This window comes from Lactuca virosa, chromosome 5, assembly GCF_052849685.1.
Source record: "Lactuca virosa cultivar CGN04683 chromosome 5, Lactuca_virosa_CGN04683_v6, whole genome shotgun sequence".
Taxonomy (NCBI): domain Eukaryota; kingdom Viridiplantae; phylum Streptophyta; class Magnoliopsida; order Asterales; family Asteraceae; genus Lactuca; species Lactuca virosa.
The window spans coordinates 336,858,281-336,866,417 of NC_136430.1; the positions used below are offsets into that span (position 1 = coordinate 336,858,281).

The 8,137-nt window shown below is 32.4% G+C and overlaps 1 pseudogene; it reads left to right on the plus strand.

The window, feature by feature from the left end:
• The first annotated feature begins 1,167 nt into the window (after window positions 1-1,167).
• On the plus strand, window positions 1,168-2,435 carry LOC145115719 (bZIP transcription factor 11 pseudogene; annotated as a pseudogene).
• Window positions 2,436-8,137: the final 5,702 nt, after the last annotated feature.

The following is an 8,137-nucleotide window of genomic DNA, read 5'->3' on the forward strand; positions in this document are numbered from 1 at the left end:
ACATAAATTAATTTCGCAAGCATCATTCACAAATATAGTGCAAGCATCACTAGGGAGTCCATATATCTACTTACGAGCCATATTCGTTGGATAAAATACTTTCTTTGATATTTTGTGCACACAATGATAATTTATTATTATTTTCTAAAAAAAATTATGTATGAGTACTAGGGGTGTTCGTTTGGATGGATCGGTTCGATCCGATCCAATCAAGTGAATCCAAATTAATTTCGGTTTTCAAAATGTAGATCCGAATAGTTCAAACTAAATTCAAATCAAATCCGATCCAACAAAAGTACAACTCAGTTGGATGGTTTTTATAATTCGGTTTTCAAAAATCGAAACATTTTAAAACCATATATAATTAGAATACTAGTCAACTTTATAGAAGAAACAAAAACAAATTATTTCGTTGCGGTTTAAAATTTAAAAAGAACTACTAAAAATATATATTATCGTTTAATATTATATAGATAAAAACTTTTGAAATAAAATACATATTAAAGTTTTTTATTAGGTAAAACTTTTTGAATCTATTTGAAAAAATAAATTAATAAATAATTATAGATATATATTAGAAATAAATTAACAATAAATTGTTATTCGGTTTTTTTGGACTATTCGGTTCTTATTTTGTAAACAAAACGTCCAAACCAATTCGAAATCCAAAATAATAATTCGATTTTGTTAAAAACCAATCCAAAAATTTGAATATCCGAACCAAATAGTCAAATCTAAATTGTTCAATTGGACAATTCAGTTTTATCCAAATAACGAACAGCTCTATATATAGTAATGTAACACACTAAATATATTATAACTCTATTATATATATTTTGAAATAAATACAAACAACCTTATACTTAAATCGGTATCTTCATATATAAGATTTTAATTTAAAACATCTTAGTTTGCCTCTAATAACTTTTGTAAAAATTTGATGATATTTTACGTTTCAGTTTTCATTTATAAACAAACACTTTAAAACGCTTGGTTATTATTAAAAGAAAATTCAGGTAAAATGTCAATAATGTAGTAGACTAGTAATATGTCACCATTGCTGAAAAATAAAGTGATTATTCCTTTTATATATAATTTTGATTTATTTTTTAAAAAGATCTTCCACAATGATGCCTTTTTTCTGCAAATTTTCCTATAAATCCACCCCACAATCCTTCCCAAGCCTCTTCCCCCTCTCCTTCTTCTCCTTCTCAGATCATTAAGATCACCACTTTCTTCTTTCATCACTTGTTGAGGCTTTTCTTAACACCTTCTCCCAGTTCTCCTTTCCCTTCGATTTCTCCTCTTGTTTTCCGTTTTTCTCCTTTTCATTCTAGGTGTTGTTATAAGAAAATCAACATTAATGTGCAATCTATTGTTGTTGTTGTTTGAAATACATGTCTCAAATTCTCAGTGAATTGTTTCTTTCTGGGTTTATGATCAATTCCACATATAGACGCAGGACACATTTAGTTCAATCGTTTTCAGTTGTCTTCCTTTACTGGTTCTATTACATTTCATGATTATTGCTCTGTTTTTCCTTACTAGATTACTATAAACTAGCTTTTTACGAATTTACATCTATATCTCTATATATATCTAATAGATAGATAAATCTAAATAATAATAATCAATTTGAAGCTCTATTACCATCTGTGTTCTGTTTAAAATCTTCATTTTCCCTCTTCGAATCTGCAATTTCAAACTTGAAGGTATTCAAATGGCTTCCTCTAGTGGTACGACAACATCATCAGGTGGTTCATACCCAATTCAGAACTCGGGGTCTGAAGAAGATCTTCAGCAATTGATGGATCAGAGGAGGAAGAAGAGAATGATTTCGAATCGTGAATCTGCAAGGAGATCTAGAAAGAGGAAGCAAAAGCATCTGGATGATCTCACGAGTCAGCTGAATCAACTCAGGAAAGAGAACAACCAGATCATATCAAGCGTCAGTATCACCACCCAGCATTACATAAGCGTGGAGGCGGAGAACTCTGTTCTGAGAGCTCAGGTGGCGGAGCTCAGCCACCGGCTACAGTCTCTGAACGAGATGATCGCTTTTATGTACCAACCTGTCGACACCGGTTGTGGGTTTGAGGACGAGCAATACGGCGGCGGAGGTGGCACTGAGTTTGTCGACGAGTTCATGAATAACTCACTGAGTTACCTCTATGCAAACCAGCCTATTATGGCTTCAGCAGACATGATTCAGTACTGAGTCAGATGTAAATCTCCTAAAAGTCTTGAAAAAAAAAATCAGATTTGGTGATAGCTTGGGTGGGGGTGGGGGTGGGGTGGAATAAAGATTTGTGAACAAAGGAAGATGAAGATTTATGGGTACAAAGAGCTATGATTGTAATGGGTCTTTCTTGTAGATGGCATTATTGTCACTAATAATATTAATATTAATATTATCATGATTATTAAGTTCTTAATTTGATTTGATTATTTAAGTTAAAAACATTAGTATATCGATACTTATAAATGGTACACGTAACTTTGTTTTTTTAAAAGAGAAATCAAAGCTTTCTAAAAAAAGTGAAAGGTATTTAAAACATTATGATACAAGTGAAGTTTTGATGTATAACGAAAATAACATAAAAAATAATAAGACAAATTATACAAGGAAGGAACATATTCAAATAGCTTTCTTTTTGGGAATAATACTTTCAAAATTAACGTTTAGCTATAAGTTTATAATTAAAGAAAAGTTTGCGTTACATAATTTCGGTTTAAATATTATATTGCATACGGCACAATTCCATGATTCTTTGCTTCATTCACAATTCTTTTGGAACAAATATATACATAATGTATTCGATTAAAGTGTGAATAAAAACGATTAAAATTGATAATGTCGCCTTGGGACAAACTTAAGGTAGGCTTTTGGAGGCAAAAACAAAATTATGCGTCAAAAACCAGTTGTTTTGTAAATAGTATAAATTATATATATAAATAAATGATAAAAACGTATAGTGGCTTTGTGTGACCATCGATATATAAAAAATGCTAGAAATTCATTTTAAACCGAATAAAGTTTTGTCTTTTATAAAGTTTGCATGACCTACCAATAAAAATAATAATATTAAAAATAAAATGCTGATTTTGACACGTTTCAGGTGTTGCACATTATAAATGTTAATGTGGGTTAGTAATGATGTAGAGTGATATCATAAGTAATTTTTGACTCCAATAAATTGTGATTATAAAAATTAAAAAAATGTAACATGCATGTTCGTCATAATACATATTTTAAACACCACCTCCCATCTCCCAAAGGCCAAGGAGAAGTACTAATATTCGAATTAATTATATTAATGAATTATATATGCAAATAAATATTTTTGGTTTTGAGTTTAAATTTTAAATTTTAAGAATTGATTCGTATATATCATATTTTTTATAATAAATGATAATATTATGCTTTTTTATATTGTATAATTAATTTAAAACATAACAGTTTACTGTTATGTATAACAAAAAACTATTATATACAATCAGTTTTTTTTTTTTTTAACTTTTGATGACTATTGCATTTAATAAACTTACAAAAAAGTGAATTTAAAAATAAATAATCTTAACCATGTGATTTATTGGTAAGGTAGCTATTAGAAATAGTTTTATAATAACTCATTTAAGTATTTATTTTGTATTGTAACATAAGCCACAAAGGCTATCAACCTTCTTTACAATAAAGACTCTGTAAGCGACATAGGACAATAAGACATTATCTTTAGCATTTGAAAAAGCGGTTGTAATGGCAGATACACATGTGGGGTTTCTAGATTCTTAAACACATAAATTATTAGTTAATAATTTTATTTATTAAATATTTATTTATTACATTAATTTAATATTATATAAATATGTTTACATAACCTAGTTGTTACATTAAAGTATTAATAATTACATGTTACTGCGGGTAAGACTGACCTACAACCATTTTTATTCTTTCATAGATGGTTAATGTGCTTAAATATAGTTATCAAAATTACTTTATTACAGTAATAATCTAATATTTTAAAAATAGCTTAGATGGCTGCATGCATTAAAATAGTTAGCCGATTTTATCTCAAAATAATTGTTCACTTCTAAAAATAAATATCATTTGTACCAAAATATCATTCATTATTAATAAAACTACAATGTAATTAAATGCAACTACCATAGAATTAAATGCAACAAAAGAGTATAATTATCATTTCATTTCATAAAGTTAATGATAATTAATGTTTCTTTAATCTATGTGTTTTTTGCTTCTGGACAATAATTTCAGAACGGAGAGAGTTATTAAAAAGATTACAGGGATACAATTAGGCTAAAGGGTGTCTTGTATTTTTTGTCAATGGTTAAAGGGTGTAATCTAGGCGCCACATCAGTTTTTATATTTTTTTTACAAATTTTACCTACGAACTAGAATGTCGTAATGGTTTTACCTATGATTTTTTTCTTTTAATTTCAATTTTTTAATAAAAACCATACTAAAATTAAAAAAAAAACATAAAATTAAAAATTACATTTTAGAAATCCTAAAAATAAAGAATAACATGAAATTAAAATTTTCATTCAAAACATAAAACATAAAAAAAGGAAGTGAAAAATAAAAATAAAATAAAACCTAGAAAAAAAACATAACATCCAAATTTCAATTGCGTTTGAGCTTATATTTTTCACGAATCGAAGTCTTCACCATTTTAGCCGCCTCTTGATCTTCGGGGTCGAGGTGTCTCAAATATTGCATCAACAACGAAAATTTTGTTAGTCGGACGGTATCAGTCATATGTTTCTCTAAATTTGTATTCAGTTGTGCCATTTGTTCCATCATTTCCTCCGATCTAGTTGATCGGTCCGTTCCGACTGAAGAATTTTATGATGCCGTTTTTCCTTTTCCTTGAGCTTTTGCTTTGTCCCTTCCCATGGGACGAGGAGGCAGACGTATTTCTCTGATGTCTTCGTTATCATCATTAAGATCAATGCCAATGTGACCAGTCGATGATATTTGTTGTGAGCTCGAATATGAAGATGTTCGACTTCTTTTTAGCGGATTGGCAATGTCTTCATGTGTTGTAAGCTCCTTCCACATGATGCTTCTTTTGACAACTTCCCACACATGAATGAACTTAAAAGGCTTCAACATGTCATCTTGGAATGTCGCGTGCGTTTTTTTTTTCAACAAACTCGCTTCACTTTCGCCGCTAGCCTATTACTTTTCGAAGTTTGTGTAAATTATGTTCCAATGTGTCACGAGTTTGTTAACAAGATTCCATTTTGAGTTACATTGTTCAGACATCCTGTAATTTGGGTCTCGACCCATACCCTTACAAAACTGCTCTGTAACACATAATCAGAATTGATCACGCGATTGGACCTTTCCCATGTTGCTATCTTCTGACATGTAGACCCATGCCCTGGCTAATTTTGCCTCTTTTTTTTTACTCCATCTTCTTGGATCAGCCTTTGCTTTTTTGTGTTGAGGTTGTTCTTCGGGCTCAGAATCAGAAAGAGTTTCGGTTGAGGGTGTGAAAAATGGTTGAGATTGAAATTGGAATTGAGTTTGCGTTTGGGTTTGAGATGTTGTTCAGGGTGGTGGGATTGGAATTGGAATTGTTGTGACATTTAGAATTGTGAATAATAGCTAGGAACACCACCAACAAACGCTTGGTTTTGAGATGGATCCATTTGTGGCCGGAAATTAAGGTGGTGGCGATGTCGAATCGTAACCGAAAAATGCAAATAGGTTGGAAGCATTTTGGTTGGAAGTGTTTGGATCATAGTCACACGGAACGGGGTTCGCTCCGGTACGGGAACGGGTTCGCGGTTCGTTAGGTCCCCAAAATCCGGTACGAAGGGGGTAAGTTCATTTCGGTTCGATTGGGTACGATGTACCACATAAAAAATCATTAATTCTAAGACTCTAAATTCCAACAAAATTATATTGATAATAATAATACAATATTAAATATTCAATAAAAATTCTTTAATACATAACCCATTAGACAAAAAACTTCAAAAAGTTCAAAATAATTGAGTCACATAACCATTCAAAATTAGTCTTTCCTCTGTCTTTTTCCGTTCCTATTATCAACAACCTCTTCAACTAAATTTTCCCAGTGCATATCTTCCAATCTTGTATTCGAACCTTCCAAGTTTGTGTTATCAGGATCAATGTCCCACTTTTTGTGCGGGCCTGATTTGTACTCTTCAGAGAAACGAGAGTGAAGCCGAATATTTGAATGAATAAAAACCAATTTATCCAACCTCTTACAATTGAGACGGTTTCTCTTCACATTGTGAATATATGAATAAGTACTCCAATTCCGCTTTGCTGAAGAGCTACTTTGAGGCTGTGATAGTACCTTTTTAGCAACATCTGCCAATTTTGGGGTTTCTGAACCATAACTTGACCACCAGTCGATTGGTTCCATTGTCACCGCGTCCATTTGTGCTGCTGCCATGGAATAAAGTCATTTCTTCATATTAAAAGTTGCAAACTGTTTTCGCAGAACACGTTCTTCGTCTTCATTTTCAGCGATTCTTTCAAATGCTTTCATCACACCTACTACAACTTCTTGGTCAAGATTTAGAGCTTTTCGTGGTATTCCACCTGGGGCTAACTGTTGAAGATAGTGTTTATCATGAAATCGTGGATTCAATGCAAATCCTAGACAAATGTATGGGAATGGTCATTTTTCTCTCATATTAGTTAACTTGCATCACATCTTTATCTCTCCTAGCATATTGCCCATTCTCTCGTATATTTCTCCCATTTTGGGACCTTCACCATCACAAAACTTTATCATTATAAAATTGGTTTTGTTATGGCAATAATACTGTCAACAGCTTCCCAAAATTCATCACTTCTTATGGTTTCAACCACACTAAGCCCGATTCTCCTGGTATTTTGTCACCTTGTTTAACCCAATTCCTCCACGAGTTAAGTGAGATTGTAGTAGCTAGAGCCTCTCGACAGTCCACTAATCTTTTTAACAAAACATAGTGTGAAGCAAATCTAGTCGTCGCCACTTTTAACAACTCGAAGTTGGAGTTTTCCCTAAACATAGCCAAGACTTGAGAGTGATTGAGAAAATATTTGACAATTCTTTTTCCTTTCTTGTATGTATCTATCAACCAGTAAAATTCTTGTGCAAGGTCTTTAAAAATTAAGTTTAGGGTGTAAACATAACATGGAGACCGGAATATATGTTTATTTACCTTTTCAATTTCTCTTCCGGCGGCTTTACAATTTTCGGCGTTGTCTGTGACAACTTGGAAAACATTTCTTGATCCAACTGCATCAATAGCCCCTTGCAAAAACTTTGCGATCATAACTCCTATTTTTTCCACCCCATAAAAGTCTTCAGAATACATAAACATCGCCCCACTACTGTTTATAGCAAGCACATTGATGAGCGGTTCATGCTTGACATTGGACTAGCCATCAGATACAATAGACACCCCTTGTGAATACTATGTGTCCTTAAACGGTGTGAGTTCCTTTTCAATGTCCCGTACACATTCATCCAGTAAAATTGTTCTAGATTTCTCACTTGAAGGAGGTTTGTAACGGTCTGGTTCCCTCCTGATTGCATTCACCATCTCACAAAAAGTGGATTCCTTAAAACATTAAAAGGAATTCCATTAGCACATAAGCCCCTCATGATTTTCAAATTAACAAGATTTCTCTCCATTACGCCAAAAGATTTTTCAATTGGTTTCTTGGAGGATGAAGATGAAGAATTCAGGTTGTTACTAATCACATAACTTTTTAATGATTTTAACATCCCATCCTTTTCAGCCTCCTGCACCTTCTTTCACAATCTTAGATACTTCTCTCGATCATTCAATATAGCAGGGCATCTTTTGATATCAGCCCTCTTTCCAGGCGCATGACCAAAAAAGTGGGTGTGAATTCGAGTGTAAGAGCTTGTACACTTTATATTGCAATGTTTACACACCCATTTTTTTGCACCACCTGGGTTTTTTCTATCAGCCAATCCATTAATGCGAACTTCATCAAACAATGGCTTTTGGCTGTCAGATTGAAATTCAATCCGAGCTTCACTTTGCCTCTCTGTTTCATCCACCCCTGTGTTGTTTTGTTCCTCATCAAGATCAGTGAAATCTTCATCCTCATAAT